Here is an 18,919-nt window from a genome sequence, read left to right as displayed (position 1 = left end):
TTCCAACAGCAAAGGGACATCTGAGGTTGGTTAAACTGTTTGTAACGGGGCCATCTCCAGCTTTTTGGAATTTCCTGGTTGGCACCTGCCCAAATCAACACATTTTCTACGTAAAACAAGAGCCCCTCCAAGGAGCTGCTCTAAACAATTCCCTCACTCAGCAATTTCAAATGCTCTGGCTTTAGGGACTTAATAAATTGCAGGGGGAAAAGTTCCCAAAACTGAACAACAACAACAAATGTGAAACCTCTTTGACCCCTGCAATTGTCTGATGAGTGCAGGCAACAAAAATAGTTTGGAGACTGGGGAGATTTCCAATGAAGAGGAATTTTTGGGTTTTCCCTTCAACTTGTGGCTGACAGAAGCCATGGAAGAAGCCCCATGGAGCAGCAGCATCCCTTCCTGGATGTTGGTTTGGGAAGCAGCAGTCTGAAATATTTGGAGTAGAGGGATTTGTCGGGATAATTCTCAGGTATCTGCTGAGATTCCCACACAGATCACACCCTCCTTCCAGCCCTGAGAGCAGCAAAAAGCCATGGAAAAAATGATCCTGGATCAGCCTGTCTCCATCCTTCCCAGAAAACTCCTCCACCATCAGGAGCTACATCACAGAATCCCAGGATGGGCCAGTCTGGAAAGGACCACGCTGGGTCATCTGGTCCAACCTCTCTGCTCCAGTGGGTCACCCCAGAACACTGGGCTGTGTCCAGATGGTTCTGGAGCATCTCCAGAGAGGGACACTCCACCACAAACCCAACAGCTTGCAAGCTGCAGCTTGTGACCAGCTCTGGATCCCTCTGGAAGAGCTGGACACGGAGGTTTCCTGGCATTTCGGACTTCTCCGAGGTCCGCGGGTGGCCCCGAGTATGACACAACACTGAGCTCTTAGCAAAGCCCGGGGATTTGGGCTGGAGCTCCTGGCTGGGAGTGCTGGATGTGGCTCTTCTCCTCGGAGCTGAGCTGGCAGATCAGCACCGCTGGGGAAAAGCTGGAGGGGAAGGGAAGGAAATCCAAGCATTTCCCAAGTCACCTGTTTTCCTTATGCCAGCGCTGCCAGTTTCCTACGGAAAACCCAGCCTGCAGATTGCACCAGTGTTAAATGGGATTCCTCTCCACTCCTCCCTTCGTTCCCACACTCCTCTGCAGCCCTGGAGTTGCCATTCCTGAAAATTTCACACCTAATTATTCATTATCCCTAACGAGCCCTCACCAGGCATCCACTGCTCTGTCTGGAGCTGGTTTGAATCGGGCAGAGTTGTGCAATCTCTGGCACCAGCCCTGCTCCACCTCTACTTGAATCCCAAAAAAATGAGCCTGGAGGACTTTCTCTGGCCTGTCCACTCGGTCAGGGCAGAGGGAGAGAGGGATTTGTCTGGGATAAAGTTCCAGGCTGAGGTTTGATCATCACGGTGGCCTCATTAACAGCACGGCCCAGAGAACCCCATCCTCCAGTGCTGGAATTCCTCCAGGCTGAACAGGCACAGCACAAATCAAGGAGAGATCTGGTGGGAAGGAAAAGCCCAGCTCTGCTCCCACATGCTCTGCTGGTGCAGCTTTCCACCCTAAAGGTCCCAACAATTCTGCTGGCATGGAGCAGCCAGAGGTGATCAACACCTCCCTGATTCCCAGAGCACTGGTCCTCACTGGGATCCATCCAGTCTGTGGCAGCCACCTGGCAATCCCTTCATCCCAAGTAAAATCAGCACCTGACTAAGGTGCTGGAAATCTGTCCCAAATTCCCCTTCAGGACTCAGACCCATCTTCCAGTTTGTTTTCCAGCTCCTCTTTCACTGAGGAGCAGCAGTGTCCTTCCCAACTTCAGTGTACTTCTTTTTCCACTCCTCCTCCAAGGGTTTGCCCTGCAGGGTACCTTGTAGAGAAAGTTTGGAAATGAAAATTCCCATTCCAAATGCTGGCTGTGGTTTGCAGCTCTGCCTGAAACAGGCAGGCAGTGACTTGGATCTTCTGGAAAGCCAGGTCCTGACTTCCAGCAAGCTTCACCTCCACCTCCTCTGGGACTTTGGGACCTCTGTCATTCCAAAGCCTTTTTTAAATGTCATCATTCCAGGAGAAGCCAGTCGGAGCCTGAGCCAGGAGTGGTGACGGAGAGCTGAGATCAAAGCTGTGAACTCTGGGCAGCTTGGGAAGCGGAGGGAAGCCAGAGCAGGAGGTGACATCAGGCGGGCTCCGAGGATTCTCCCGGGGGGATCCGGGAAGCCGGGATGCTGGAGGGCTGAGTCACCACGGCTGGAGGCTCCCCTGGGAGGAAGGAGCAAGATTCCCTCACAAGAAGGAGCTTTTTTCCACTGTAAATCTTCGCAGCACAGCGAGGAGGCTGAAAGGTCACCGGGGCTTGGCGCTGCTTTGGCAACTGGGAGCCAAATGGCTTCGGTGGGAATGAGGATGGTGCTGCCTCCTCCCGAGGGGCTCTCTCCTCACAGGCTTCACCCACAGCCCGTCTGGGTCACCGTGGAGCAGCTTTCCTCATCCCCTGCCTGCTCCAAGCTCAAACAGGCTCCGGCAGGGCTGGGAATCCCGGTCCCACCGAAGGAAAGGGGAGTTTTGTCCTTGGCTTCCACAACAAGGGAAGGATTTTGAACTCAGACCCTCATTTGTATTTTGAGAGGGATCTCTGGTGAGGAGTGAAGTAGATCTGTGGGTATTCCAAGGGTTTGAGTGGATTCAGAGCTGTTGAATTTTTGGGGAACTCAAATCCCACCAGTGCTTTGCCCTCACTCTGGTGTGTGGTGGGGGTTCCCTGATATGAGTCAGTTCCTTCCACATAAAATCATTCACTGAATTCCCTTTCCTTGGATTTGGGAAGAGGATCAACAATATTAAAGGGCACGCAGACAGGAAACCCTTCCTCTGGAAACGTGGGGAAGATTCGCTGTGCTCCACGATGGAGCTGACCCTGCTCCGGTATCCAGGGGGAAAGAAATTCCACCCTCAGGAGAGCGAGGTGGGAGAGCAAACCCACGAAAGCCAGCCAAGACTGACCTCTTGAGAAAGGCTGGGAGAACCACAGCCGGAGGAAAAGCCAGGGAGCAGCCGAGGAAAGGTGGGAAGAAAAGCAGGGTGAGGATGATGACAACAAAGCCCCTCTGTGCAGCCATCCCTCAACACTTCCACAGCATTAATTACACACAGCAGCACCCTGACCACACCAAGGGTGATAATGACTTTCCAAGGTCCATCCAGCTCAGATTTTTGTCCCTGGAAGTGGCCAAAGGCAGGTTTTGAGGAAGGGTTTAAGAATAACATAAACACACTGTGATTTTTTTTTTCTCTCCCCCAGCCTAAACCAGTCAGCAGCTGAGGGATTTCCTGAGCTGAAGGAGGAGTTATCTTTGCATTAAACAGAGCTTGGGGGATTTTCCTCCTACAAGCCTCTCCATTGTCCCTCAGTTCATAAGGAAAGACGAGAAAGAAACATTACAACTTTTACAGATGATGAGGTGTCAGCTGAAAATGCAGGGCAAGAAATTAAATTTCCTCACCTGCACCTCAAGTCGGTTCGGAGAAAGTCCCAATTCTCCCTCTGACAACAAAGTCTGGGTTCATTAACAAAAATTGTGCTGTAAAATCTTTCCCCTGACTTAATGGGACGGCTCCAAGGTCCTTGGAAGGATTATTTCAACCCCACAGGCTCAATCAGTTGGTTCATTAAGCAGAAAAGGTTGGGAAAACCCACCAGGGATTCCTTCCTTCAAGGTTATTATTCCTGCTGCAAAATGTCCTTCTTGATTTTTCAAGCAGCTGCGAGCGAGTTTTGGCTTTTAAAGCAAATGAGTGGGGACCCATCAGCACCCAAACACATCTGGGTGGAAGTGTTAAAGGGTCTTTTGGGGTGAACCCCAGCACTGGGGAATAAATGGAATTTAAATGGTATTTAATGGTGTTTAAATGCTATTTAAATGGTATTTAAATGGTATTTTAAGGCATTTGCATGCCTCTCCTCCTCACACATCTGGAAGGGGCTCCAGCTGCACGTTTTGCACCACCACAATCCCATTTTCCAAAGGAATTTGTTGCGTTGCTCCCACTGCCACAACCTGGGCAAACACAGAGGCTCTGCCCTTCCACACATCCCTCCTGGATGGCATCCCAGGAATGCTGCTGGAGCTTTCTGCTCCCTGGAGGAGCCCTCAGTGTGCTCAGCAGGACAAGCCTGGGCAGAAGGCTGGGCCTGGAGGACCTGCCACAGCCCAATTCCCAAACCAGGAATTTCTGCCTGGCACCTCCACATCCCACAACGACACCACTGGGCACAAACTCCATTTTCTGCTGTAAAATGTGACCTGACTCCGTTTCCACCCAAATCCAACAAAACCCAGGGCTGCAGCACTGAGGACCTTGAGGACAACACGGAGTAAGTGGAAGAGAATGTATCCAAAAGGGAGGAGGGAAGGGGATTTTGGAAAAAAGGAGGAGAGCAGCACTAAACCAACACAGCAGCAGGGCAGGTGAAGAGAAGGGGAAGAAGCTCTTCCTACACAAACCTTCCAAATTCCTCATTTCCATGGCAAATACCAGTTCATCCCCACGCCTTGGCTGTGTGATCCTGGCCATGGACACAGCACTGGCCTGGCTAATTGCCATTTCAATCATTAGCAGGGCACAAAGGAGTGGCAGGAATTCCTGCCCCCTTGGGCTGCAGCGCAGTCCCGAGGCCCTGCTCCCTGTTAATGAGGAATTTCGGCACCTCCTGGGATCCTGAGGGGTCCCTAATGAGGGGGAGGGTGTTTGTGGGAATTGAAGCTGTCCCTGATTAGTTCATGGCACAAGTGCTCCCCGCTGAGCCTGAGATTCGTGAGCTGGAGTTGATCCTGGAGGGCTGCAAACCTGGGCTGGCCACACTCAGCTCATCCCACCGGGCAGGCACCGAAACCCTGCGAATGGAGATGGAGACAACACCTCCAGGATTTCCTTCTCCCCCCCAGATCCCAAATCTGGGTCAGACACAAACTGGTTTTGCTGCACGACTCTGCCTGATGTCCCTCTGGTGTCACTTGAGGTGGGACCAAGCTCAATCCGACCTGAGCTCACACCACCCCCCCACCACCAACCGGCACCACAGCCATTCCCGATCCCACCTCCAATCCCAGTCCCAAATCCACTCCTGATCCCACCTCCAATCCCAGACCCACAGCCATTCCCGATCCCACCTCCAATCCCAGTTCCAAATCCACTCCTGATCCCACCTCCAATCCCAGTCCCAAATCCACTCCTGATCCCACCTCCAATCCCAGACCCACAGCCATTCCCGATCCCACCTCCAATCCCAGTCCCAAATCCATTCCTGATCCCACCTCCAATCCCAGTCCCAAATCCATTCCCAATTCCAAATTCATTCCCAATCCTACACCCACACCCATTCTCGATCCCAATCCCACCTCCATTCCCAGTCCCACCTCCATTCCCAGTCCCACACCCATTCCCAGTCCCACACCCATTCCCAGTCCCACACCCATTCCCAATCCCACCTCCATTCCCAATCCCACCTCCATTCCCAGTCCCACCTCCATTCCCAGTCCCACACCCATTCCCAGTCCCACACCCATTCCCAATTCCACAGCCATTCCCAGTCCCACCTCCATTCCCAGTCCCACCTCCATTCCCAGTCCCACACCCATTCCCAGTCCCACATCCCCACGTTTGGCTGTCTCGGAGAAGGAGCTGGGTTCCACTGCTAATGAGAGAACAATTGTGGTGGGACTCCAGAAACGCCTCGCATTAAACACAAAAAGCACCAGAAAATTAAAGCTTGGACTGAATCACATCTCAAACTTTTGGGGCTGGAAATTCCCATAGGGAATGCAGGACAAGAGCTACTATTTGTTGACAACCACTTGAAATCATCCTCTTAAAAATGTTGAGTGACTGGAAACCATTGCCCTCCGAATTTTCAGCTCGCAAAAAAATGGTACAAATTCATCTGGTATTGCTACAAATGGTCTGCTTTGCTTTCAACCATTGGATTCTCCCACGTGCATTTCTGAGAGGGATTTAGGAGAATTTCCAAGGAAGAAGCAGTTCTAACCATTGTAATAATTCTCCCCTGCCAAACCCCGAAAACCTTAAACGCTAAAAAATGAGATATAAATGAAAAGAAAGGAACAAACCCAGTGTGTATGATGAGCTCCCTGCACATCCGTGGCTCCTGCAGGGGATGAAAAGAACATTTCACACAAACCACGCTGGAGCAGCTCGGCTTTGCCACGGACTGTGATCCATGAAAACCCCGACTCCGAGACACAGCCCCTCTTCCATCGCCCTCCTCCCTGCTCCCCTCAGCAGGGAGAGTTGTTTGTTTGGTTTTGTAAGTCCCAGCTTAATGCAAAGCAGGAGCCAGCAAGGAGCAGGGCTTGCCAGAGGCAGAGCATCCCTTTCCTGCCTTTTCCCGTGGTTCCCGTCGCAGTTTTGGATCCTGCCAGTGTTTGGGTTGGGTTTAAATCAATCCTGACAGGCCCAACTGGTGACTGTGACGCCAGCCCATGCAGGGAATTGTGGAAAATGGTCTCAGGCTCAGCCTTAGCTTGGTTGGGATGGCATTCCCCCACCAATGGTGCCTTGCTCCCTATGGATTTTCCCTCCTCAGTCCCCAAAGGACACATTTTACAGGGGGACACAGCAGCCTCCAAAATCCTCATGGTATAGAAATAACCAACCCTAACCCAGCCCCCCTTTCCCCTCTTTTCCCACAAAACCCATTCTGGTCATCAGGAGGCTCCAAAGGCTGCTCCCAGCAGGAATTCCCAGCACATCCCTCATCCCTGCCCAGCACCGTGCCTTTGCCAGGGGGGTTGTGCAACAGCTCAAGGACATCCAGTGGAAAAATCACTTCCAAGTGGGAGGTAATGAGATGCAATCCCGTCTGTACAGGACAATAAATCACCTCTTCGGGCTTTTCCAGCCTTCAAAGATGCGGAGCAGAGGGCAAGGATGTGGCTGGCGAGGGAAGGACTGAGGGAAAGACCAGAAGGAAAAGATCACAGCCGAGGAAAATGCAACAGCAAACTCCAGAGGAAAGGAATAAATCTGTTCCACATCCCTGTGCATCACCACCACAGTCTAAGCAAGGAATCAGCTCCATGGCAGTGTCACATTCCTCAAAAGTCTCAGTGAACGCGTGTTTGGGACAACAGCAAAGGAAATCCAAGGAAAATGGGCTCATTTTGCCATTGTCCAGGGCCAGCACAGATCCCAGCACTCCTCAGCACCTCAGGGGCTTTTTAGCTATGATTGGATTTATGGAATCATGGAATTTGGTTTGGAAGGGCCTTAAAGATCATCCACTTCCAACCCCAATACCTTCCCCTGTCCCAGGGTGCTCCAAGCCCTGTCCAGCCTGGCCTTGGACACTTCCAGGGATCCAGGGGCAGCCACAGCTGCTCTGGGAACCCTGGACCTCCCCAGCCTCACAGGGAACAATTCCATCCTGGAGATAATCTGGAGTTTTTCACAGCCCAAACGAGACAATCCAACAGTGCAGAAGAGGAGAAAAACCAAAACACATTTGAGTGGAAATTCACGGTGGTTTTCAAGGAGGGAGAACTGAGTGAGTCCAGGGGGGTCCGTGCTGGTTCCAGGGAGCTGCCACGGGACAGGGACACTGGGAATCACCAGTGGAGGCTGTGGATCAAGGGACAGCTGCTGGTCATCCCTAGGAAGGATCTCACCTTCCTGGAAAAAGGGGACCTCAAGCTCAGTGAACCCCACACCAAACTCTTCAAGTAGGAGAGAGGCCTGAGACGCATTTTGGGTACCACAGAACCAGGGGAATGCCAGCAGGAGCTGAATTGATCCTGAGGGATAAGAAGTTCACCTGGGATTTGGAATCCCACCTCCCTTAACTTGCTAAACAAGAGATTTTTTTATTTTTTTCCCTTTCTTTGGGACATCTCTGCCCTTAAAGTGGAAGCCTGAGAAAAGCAGCAGGAAGGTAATAAATAAATAAATGAATTATTAATTAATAAGAGGCTGAAGTGCCTGATCAAGTATCCAGGGTCTGGATACTCGAGGAGTGAAGGATTTAGAACAAGTAGCACTCGACACACTTGATCTTTTTATCCCCCCTCATTTCCACTCCTTTCTAATGGCTCCAAAGCAACTGGCCCGGAATGTTTCCCATCCTTCATCTAAACTCGGAAGAGCAAAAGCATAAACATTCCAGAAATATCCACAGAGACGTTTTACTAATTGGCAAATGAGGCAAATCCGCTCCCGGCCACTTCCCTCACATGTTCCTGAGCACAACTCCATTAACTGTGCTCCTCCTGGGATCACTGGGAATCACAATCCTGCCCTCAGACAAAACAACAGCAACCCAAATCTGAGGGAATTAATAACAATGTCTACCACTAACGAGCCCATCCGTAACATCTCCCAGGCTTTATGCAAATTAACAATTCCCGCAAGCAACGCCAATTTCGGATGATCCCGAAGGATCCTGGGCAATCCTGGAGCAGAAGGAATGAATTTGCAAAGCCTTGTCACCCCCGTTTTCCCCTGGAGAACGTGGCAGCTCAGCAGGGAGGAGATTCCAAGCTCTCCGTGTCCGTGGGCATCAAAGGGAATGATCCAAAAGGACAGTGCCAACCCTTCATGCCAGGAGGGAATTCTACTTCCAAAAGAGGGGTTTAACAGCTGAAATTGGATCCATAAATGACCCAAGATTATGGTGACAGTCCCCATCCCAGCACGGATACAGGCACTGCCCACAAAGTGGGAACAAGGAATGGGAAAAGCACCTTGGACCACTTTTCTGTGACCCCAGAGGTTGGAAAACCGGGATTTGGAAAGGTTCCCAACAGGAACACACCCCAGTGTTTACAGGGAGATGGGAATGCTGCTGGATCCTCAGGAAGGTGGCCCTGCTCATCAAACCCAGCCCATTCCAACCCAGGATTCCTGCCTGCTCAGAGGGATCCTGCCTCACGCCAGGAGCACCCACGAGAAGGACTCACAGTGGAAGGACCAACATTATCCCATCCAGGACAATTCCACAAGGAGGTAAATCCACCTGGATCTCCTCACACATCTCCCTGCACTACAAACCCCCAAACTTTTGTGGGTATTCACAGCCTCCAAATCCCACTTCCCCCCCAGAAATCCCAATTCAGCAAACCCACGACAAGCACTGGAGGAGATCCCTGAGGTGGCTCAGACTCCCCACCTGCGGGTATCCCAGAGAAATCTCTGCTCTTCCCAGATTCCCTCCACCAAACCCCACTGGGAGCTGCTCTTTGCCACCCTGGAACCTCCTCCAGGAGTTTTGGGCCGACCCCACCACTGTCCCGGCTCCAAGGCAAAGATCACAAGGATGATTCTTTAATCTTTAGAGCCTGGTGGCACCCAGAAGATCCAGAGTGGAGCTTCCACTTGGAAAGCAGTGATTGCCCTGCTCTGGAATGCTGCAGGAGCCTCGGCAGAGCCTTCCCAGAGCTCTGCAATCCCAGAGTCCCAGCTATAAAATCCCTGCTGCAGGCAAAAACCGAGACATGGAGAAGGAGATCCAAGGAATTTCTCCATCTATAACCATCACAGCTCCATAAAGTTGTTTAAAAGAGGGAACTGAGCTTGTTTTCCTTGTGGAAATCCTATGTTTATTTTTAGTTCTGCCTCGGAGTATAAATAACTCCAGAATGAAGTGCATGGTGCTTAATTCCCTTCATTGTGCCCTTAATTGCTTCCTTGTTTGCTTTCCACTTTCCACTCTGCTCCAGCCCCATATTCCAGCACCAGCTCCTCCCTTTCACATTTGTTTATTGTGTCTGCATTTCCAGAGACTGAAAGGTCAGGAGAAAATATGAATTTTTAATGGAATTTCCTAATGCCACCAAGGCTTTACCCTCCCTGCCCGCCCTTGCCATGGATTCCCTCCCACCCAGACGCCACCAGCCTGAATCCCAGAGCCATTCCAGCTTTCCTGAAACGCCCTCCCTGTCTCCTCTCCCGTTTGTGTTGGAGCCCTGAGCTCACCTCCCTCAGGAGGACATTCCCCATTCCCTTGGATGCTGTCAAAGGAACTGGGTGTGCTCACCCCAGATTTGTGGGGCCACCCTTGGATGAGGAAGGATCTGTCAGCTCTTCCAGCACCATCTCCTGACAATTCCCAGCAGGAACAGTGGGATTTGCTCCATGGATGCTCCCATGGAGCACAGCAGCACCTTGGGAGACTCCCAGGGCAGGAGCAATGCTGGACCTGGAGCAGGGATGTGCTCCACAAGGTTTGGAATGCTGGAGGTGTCACTTTAGATCTGCTTCCCGACCCCCAGCAGGGCATAATCCACATCCTGGAATGGCCCATCCTGATTCCATCTCATCCCAGCATGCTCTGAACCCCTCCCTTGAACATTCCTGGAGAACTTTGCTTCCAAAAGGAGCAGGAGGAAGCTCCAGCCCAGCACATCCCTGAGTCCTGAGCTCCCACAGGCAGCTCCAGCCCCATGGGAAGAGTTCTTCCATGCGTTCCATGGGCCAAGTTTGCTCCACAGCAGGGACACGGCTGGGAAGATGGAGTCAGGAGCATTTTTCCAAGGTGAGGCCACGTGGGAAGGAGCTCGGAGCTCCTCACTGGAGGTGCAGGGAAACACCCACTTCTCCCAAGCAAACATTAGAGCAGGATGGGGTTTGTGCATGGAGCAGGGATGAAGCTGCTGTCCAGCCTGGAGACTCCAGGGAGACCTTGGAGCCCCTTCCAGTGCCCCTCTCCAAGAGAGCTGGAGAGGGTGACAAGAGCACGGAGTGCCAGGACAAGGGGGATGTCTTGCCAGCGCCAGAGGGCAGGGTGAGATGGGATACTGGGAAGGAATTGTTCCCTGGGAGGGAAGAGGAGAAACTGTGGCTGCCCCATCCCTGGCAGTGTCCACGGCCAGGCTGGAGCAACCTGGGATAGTGGAAGGTGTCCCTGCCCACGGACAGAACTGGATGATCCTTAAGGTCCCTTCCAACCCAAACCATTCCATGATTCTTGCCCTCAGTCCTGCTGCAGGGGTGGATCAAGCTGTGTTTTCCAGGTGGATCATGTCCAAGGTTTTCCTACCCTGCCACCACTGCCAGCCCCCAGCCAGCACTGGCTTTTATTTATTTTAATTCTGAAGCTTCTCCCCAGCCCTTAAAGCTGCCCGGAGTTTCCAATAAGCCTCTGCCCGCTGAGATTCCCACCCTCAGTCTGGTTCTTCCTTGTGCTCCTCAAAAAAACAGGGCTGAGTTTTTGGGAAGCCTAAAATTCCTCCCTCAACCTCAGGAGAGGTAAGGAGAAAAATATGCAGGGATGTGCAGCAAATTCCTGCCTAATTCCTCGGGAGACCAAATCAATGGGAGACTTCTCCTCTCTGTTTATTTTTTTCTCAGCAGAAGTCCCAGTCTGTTCTCTCCCTCTTCCAAAAACCCACACCCAGGAGCTGTGACATCAGAGGATATTTTAGGAAGGCAGCTTTGTCCCCAGCCCAGCTCTGGTGTGGTTCCCTTTCCCTCACACAACCCCACGGCTGAGCAAAGGCACCGCTGGCTCCTGGGTGCCAAACCTGGAGGTGAAACGGGAATTTAAAAAGGCAGGAATTGTCTTCTCCAGCCGTTTCCCTCCCAAGGAATAATATGCTTGGCTTGTCCTGCTGTTGACACAAGGGTGACTCACGGGCCCAACAATGTGGGACTGTTTGGAGGTTCAGGGCAGGCATCTGGAACTGGCCCCGTGTCCCTTGGCAGGGGCTGAGCTCAGCTCAAAAATGCACTTTTATCCCTGTGATGCACCCGGAATGCAGCCCTACCTACAGCTCCCATTCCCAGACTCCTTTCCAAGGCTATTCCCTGCGCCCATCGGCTCCTGGCTCCAGGTTTGGCTGGAAAACCCCCTCTGCCAACCCCACCTGTGCCCACCTTTCGTGTCGTTGAGGTGGATTGCACCCCAAGTTTGTCTCGGGGTGTTCTTGCTTCACCCAGGTTTGCTCCAGCCCCAAAATCCCTGGATGGCCGTGGATTCACTGCAAAGCCTGGAGCAGGCAGGAGGTTACAACGCTCTCCATCCCCGTTTGACACCATCCCTTAGAACAGGTCTGGGAGCACATTCCCAAATATCTTCCCACCTCCACCTGGGGCTGAACAAAGCTGCTCTCCCAAAAGGTTTTCAGGGAGATCTCCAAGAAAAATCAACCAACAGTGAGGAGAATTCCTGCTGTGAGAGATCCCAAAGGGCTGATCCCATGGGGAGAGGAATCCCAAAGGGCTGAATCTGTGGGGACAGTGATCCCAAAGGGCTGATCCCATGGGGAGAGGGATCCCAAAGGGCTGATTCCCAAAGGGCTGATCCCATGGGGAGAGAGATCCCAAAGGGCTGATCCCAAATGGCTGATCCCATGGGGACAGTGATCCCAAAGAAACTTTTCTGTGGGGAGAGAGAGATCCCAAAGAGCTGATCCCAAAGGGCTGATCCCATGGGAGAGGGATCCCAAAAAGCTGATCCCAAAAGATCCTTTGGGGAGAGAGATCCCAAAGGGCTGATCCCAAAGGGCTGATCCCATGGGAAGAGGAGGATGAGGAGGAGCAGCTGCTCTGCCGGGTGTCCCACAGCGCCCTGCCAGAGGAACGTGCTCCAGATCCCTCACCCTCCTCCTCCTCCAGCCTGGATCCCATCCACGCTGCCCAGACCTCGGCACAGACCTCCCACATCCACATGTGGCTTTCCCAGCCCTCCTGCTCCTCGCCCAGCCCCAAATCCCAAATCCCACATCCCACATCCCACATCCCAGCTGTCCTGGAGCCCCGGGCGTGATCCCTGCGTGTCACCCTGACATTGGAAGTCTCAGCTCCTCCTCGGAAACCTCAGCCTTGGCTTGTGGCACCCCCAGACAGGGAACAGCTGGAAAACGCTTCAGCCCAGACAGCGAGCCTTTTCCCGGGATTTTAAAAGGTCAGGAACTAAATCCATCTTATTGCACAGCGCATGGAATTCCGCCGCGTCGCGAGGCCGGCCCTTCCCACCGCGGGCACTTCCACGGCTTCGGAGCAGGATGCTGCTCCTGAGGGATGCTCCAGACCTTCTGGAGGACGTTCACCCGAGGATCCCACCCACCCCCAGCGTTCCCCGAGTTCAGCTCGCAGTGAGGAAGGCTTTTCCCTTTCCCAGCCTGGCTCCGTTCCCTGCTGGCTGTGTGCCGGTAGCTGGCAGCTCCCGCATCCCAGCAGATCCATAAATAATTCAACAGCTCGCTAAGAAACAGGGATCCATCATGTTTATGGTTCTGAAACACGCACAGAACCGGGGCAGGGACCTGGAGCACCGGGAATGAGGTTGGAGAAATCAGGGAGTATCACCAGGGAAAGTGTTGGAGACTCCAGCTACAACAGGGCCGAGGGAAAGGGAAAAACCCTCAGACTTTGAATTAATTCTTCAACAAAAGAAAAAAACCCACGAGTTTCCTAATTCCAGACAGGGCCCTGAGCAGCTCTGTGAAGAATTCCAGCTCCAGTCAGAGCCTTTTTCCACACTTCCAGTAGCATATCCTTTAAAATTCACAGAGAGAGGAGCACGCTCGTCCTTGGCTGTCCGGGCCTCTCCATCCCCAGCTCCAGGAGCAGAGAATGCCACAGAGACAAATTCCATCCTCCCTGCAGCTACTGCTGCTCTGCTAACCCAGCCCTCGCCGAGGCTCTGTGGGAGGTTCAGGAGCCCTCTTCCCACATTTCTGTTATTTCAGGAACGCCATCCGGACCCAGGATCACGGTTCCACGTCCTGCTCTCTGCACATATCCATGGCAGATTAAAAGACCATTTTTTTTTCTGCAGACATCTCCAAATCCTTCTGGCAGGGGGGAGGGCTGACAACTGCCTGGACTGCTCTTTTCCTTGCACTTTTCCTTTCCTTGGCTCTTGGGCTCAATGGAGTGAAAAAAAAAATTTTGTTTTTTAATGTGTGTGCACAACAAGATAACAAAAATCAGGATCTTGCACTAGCAGGAGGAGCACACCAGCATTCCAGACCCAGCTCCAGGGATTTGGGCCATTCCAGACCCAGTTCCAGGGATCTGGGCCATTCCAGACCCCACTCAAAGGGGTTTGGGCCATTCCAGACCCAGTTCCAGGGATCTGGGCCATTCCAGACCCAGTTCCAGGGATCTGGACCATTCCAGACCCCACTCAAAGGGATTTGGGCCATTCCAGACCCAGTTCCAGGGCAGCTCCTCCTGGCAGCAGCAGATGTGGAGAGGCAGTGCCAGGCAGCTCATCCCAAGGGAATGAGGGCCAAAAGGGAAAGGAGGGAGAAATCACAGCCTGGGTGACTGATTTGAGGATGGGGATGGAAAATCCATCTCCTCATCTCTCCACATTCCCTGAAAACCACAAGGGGCTCTGCTCCCCATGAGGAGCCACAGAGGTGACACGGAAAGGTGACATTCCAAACAAAAGCTCGGAGCACTTCCAAGGACCTGTCACGCTTACAGGGAGATGGGAAGGGAAGGATTTCAGGCTGGGAGGGCGGGATAAATGAAGGAACAGGAATTAAGAGCTGACACACACAGCAATTTCCTCCTTCCCACCTCCCCTCAGCTCCAGCTCCAGCTCCCACGTCAGGATATGGACACAATTCCCACTCACCTGCTCAAGGAAAACACGGAGCTGAGGGTGCTCCACTAAAATCAAATCAACTAAACTAAAATAAACTAAAATGGGAGGTGACTGCCTGATCCTGCCTGGAATACAAACGACTTGCCAGAGACCAGCAAGAGAGATTTGGATTTCCTAAAAACACTCCCAGCCATCCCAGGAAGGGTAATTCCCATTCGTCAACTTGAGTTTTTCCTGGCAGCACCTTCCAATCTCTTGGCACTGCTTCCAAGCTCCAGCAAACAGCTGTGGATGTTTGGAAATGGAGCTGCTGCACGCGAGTCAGGTGTGGGAGCTGATCAAAGCCCTGTCAGGGCTGTGCTGGGATGACAAATGGAGATTTAATGAATTCTTTCAAATGATCCCTTTTCCCAGAAGATATCAGCAGTTTGGGAACAGATTTCTCCGTTGCATTTCATTCTCTCCAGGAGAAAATCCAAGTTTTCTCTTGGGCAAGCTCCCTTTTCCTGTAGCTCCAGTCCCCTGCTTGTGCCATCACCAAACTGCAGCGGGAATTGAAGGGATCCTGACAAAGGGCATGGAAGCAGTAGCACCAAGCTGGAATTTTGTTTAGAACACCTCTTTTCCCAGAGCATTCCCACAGATTAACTTCAGGACAAGGTGTTGCCTCCAGAGCAAAGCTCGTGTTGTCTCAGTTCCCTGGGAGAACTTCCCGCTCCTCCCACCCCGCTGACGATGGGATGAGCAGGAAAAGCCTGGATCAGGTGTCCAGATGTGAATCCAGCCCTGGCAGAGCTCAGCACCAGCTGCTTTACAGGATCAGTGGCTCCCTGAGCACCGCTCAGCCCAGCTGTGCTCCCAAATCCATCAGGATTTCGGGCTCCCAGTCTCCCTCCCAGCAGCGCTTTGGGTACGAAACCACAGGATCCACATCAGGTGTGGATCACGGAATAATCCGGGTTGGAAAGGAAACTTCCAGGCCCTGAAATAAGCAGGGATATCTTCACTCGGAGCCTCGTCCAGCTGCTTGCAGGGATGAGCATTCCAGGGATGTCTGGAGGTGCTACGTGGGCTGGCTGGGATGCAGCGCTCCGGCACATCCTGCCCCCAACACCACCCAGGATTAGGGACACAGGGTGGGACAACCCCTTCCCCTCACGGATTTCTCTTCCCTCCTCCTCCTCTTCCCAAGCCAGCCGTGGCGGGGGAGGAGGGAGTTGTGCTAATCCCAGGGCCCCAGGGAAGCCTCTGGATTCCCTGGCAGCAGCCAAGGCCTCCGGACAAGCTGCTCCGCACGCAAAGCTGCCGGGACAGCAGGATTCCCCTCCTCGGAGCTCGGGGCAGAAATCCCAGGAGAACTCGGAACCGGCGGCCAGCTGGTAACACCCAGGAGCTCGGGGGCTCCACGAGCTCTCAGATCTTCCAGGAGTACCAAAGAGCTCCTGAGATAGGGACAAAAAAAACCCCCCAAAATGGACAGCCAAGGAGGGTGGGAGCTGCTGGTTTCCCATCTCCCGGATTTTCCTCCAGGAATGGAAGGAGGATGCCCCTCACTGCATCTGGAAGGAGGATCCACTCATCCTCCTCTCCAAGGATGCTTTGGAATGAGTGCCAGGGCAGCTGAGGAGCCCTGGGACAGAGCTGTCCCCACCAGCACTGGTGACCTGGTCACAATTTGGTGGCACTCATCAGCTCAGTGACAATTCCAACAGGAGGTGCCTTCAATTTTCCACAGATTTTTTTTTTTTTCCCCAGCGGATCTGCGCTGTGGAAATGTTGTCTTGTTGGAAAAATTAACTCAAATCCAATCCTGAGTCCAGGTCTGGGGTCCCGAGCACGAGAAGCACAAGGACCTGTTGGGGCAGGGCCAGAGGAGAGCGCAAAGACGCTCAGCATGGAGAAGGGAAAGCTCCAAGGAGAGCTTGGAGCCCGTTCCAGTGCTTAAAGAGAATTGGAAAATTGGGAAAGTGACCTTTTGCACAGGCAGGTAGTGACAGACAAGAGGGAATGGCTTCCAACCGCCATAAAGCAGGATTATTTGGGATTTTGGGATGGGACTCAGAGCATGTCATCACACAGTGCCTGGGGGAGGGCAGGGGGCCACAGGGCACTTTTCCAAGTGGTTCTGCTGTTGGGATGGGAAGCAATCAGGAATCCCCCCAGATTTGCAGGAATGCTCGGGCTGCTCCTACGATTTCTCTCACACACGCAACAGAGATGCCTCAAACCAAACACTGGCCTCCAAAGAAGGTAGAGGGAGAAGAGTAATTATTAATTAAAGGAGAATATTAATTATTAATTAACCGGATGATGCCACATTCGGCTTTTATTGCAGCCAAACTGAAATCCAGCAATTGATTTACTTCTCTTTCCTTTATACTTTGGAAGCACAAATTACACACCTTGGAAAGGACAAGTCCCGGTGTTCCCACTTTCTTCTGAGGGCCAGAAGCAGCTGAATTTTGGGATGTGCACCTGGATGTGTTCCTGGCACACTCCCTGTGTCCTGCAGCCCATCCTCAGCGCTGCTGGCTGGGGCTCTCCAGCAGCACCTCCCTCTCCCAGCCCTCACTGCCTCATCCCACGTATTTCAAATTCCTTTAAAGGTCTTTAACCACGGAGCCAGTTTTCCAAGCTGCTGGGAATCTCCATCAGCACCGAGGCACGAGGAACCGCAAGTGCATCATACCCCAAAAACCCACACCAGACTTGCTCCAAGAGCATTCCTGCAGCCTGAGCACGGATTATCCTCAGCATTAACGGGGCAGAGGGTGCTGAGAAACGCAGGGAAAGGACAAAACCTGACTGGCAGTGAGCAGGGGCAGCCCCTGCAGCCACTTTGCTGAGTGATTCCTTGTTCTCCTCCCCAAGGTGAGGACAGGGGAGATGTGGAGCTGCAGCACCGCCCTGCTCGTGCTCCTGCTCAGCTGGGTCTTGCTCTGAGGGAAAGCTGCTGGGATTTGATTGACTTCCAGGATGATGGACACGGCTCAAAATCACAGCACTGAGAGCTCTGGGCAGCTTGATTAAAGGTGAACATAAATGAATCCCTCCCCAGGCATCCTCCCCCTGTCCTTTGTCCCAAATGCTTCCAGAGCTGGCGTTGTCCCACCTCACAAACAGCTCCTGCCTGGAGCTGCTGCTGGGGCCCAGCCCCAAATCCATTCCCACACGGACAACCCCATATTTGTAGGGAATTCAGTCTGACTTATCCCCCAGAGCAACCAAAACACCGAGGCAGAGTCACTGATACACCCAGCCCTTGTTTCTTTTCCCTAAGGAAACGCAATCCCTGGAAATGCAAAGATTCCCAGATTCCCAGAGCAGCTGTGGCTGCCCCATCCCTGGACGTGTCCAAGGCCAGGCTGGACAGGGCTTGGAGCAACCTGGGACTGTGGGACTGGAGAATCTTGAAGATCCCTTCCCACCCACACCATTCCATGATTCTGGGATCTCAGCTTTTGGCTCCAGGGGTGGAGGGTTCTGCCGAGGGGAAGGAAAATTCACTGCTGATGTCTCTTTATGCTTTACATCCACAATGGCTTCATTTTTAATAACCTTGTCATCTCACCTATGTAAAATATGCGTTCAAATTAAACCCCACAGATTTGGGGGCTGCTGCTGTAGGTTAAACAAACATCCCTGTGATTTAGTCCTATAGAGAATGCTCAAATTGTTCACATTATTCAGCCAACCCATCTTTTATTAAAAAAGAGACAACAGGCAGAATAACACAATTCGTGCTCAGCAGCTGTGATTGTGCCGTGAATTTTCCTCACTCACAGGAGATGACACCAAAAATTCCAAGCCTCTCCCAACAAATCCTCACTGCAGCAACAAAAAAATGCCTTGGACACAAGATCTAAGCCCTGCTGCAGGTATTTCACCTGCAGAGGGTGTCTGGACATCTGCCAGGTTGTTCCCAAGAAATATAAGCAACCCCAAGCCCCAAAATAAGTTTGTCTTAGCTGGGAGATAATTCAGTGCTACAAAAATAATCCCACAACGGGAGTGGGATCTGAGATTTGTTCTGAGGGTGGCCAAGCACTGGCACAGGGTGTCCAGAGAAGCTGCGGCTGCCCCACCCCTGCAAGGTTTCCAGGCCAGGTTAGAGCAGCCTGGGCTAGTGGAAGGTGTCCCCATGGCAGGGCAGGAATAAGAGGATCTTTAAGGCTCCTTCCAACCCAAACCATTCCACGATCCTACAGTTTTAAGGATGTGCTGGAAGGCACAGCTCTGCTCTCCCCCTGGGCTCCACAGTCCCGTCCTCCCTGATGTTTTTCTTGGCTGCACAGGAAGAAGAAGCAGCTGAGAGCACCTTGTCCCACTGGCTCAGCTGCCTCCCCACCC

This window comes from Lonchura striata, chromosome 13, assembly GCF_046129695.1.
Source record: "Lonchura striata isolate bLonStr1 chromosome 13, bLonStr1.mat, whole genome shotgun sequence".
Lineage (NCBI taxonomy): Eukaryota > Metazoa > Chordata > Aves > Passeriformes > Estrildidae > Lonchura > Lonchura striata.
This window is presented reverse-complemented; position numbering follows the sequence as displayed.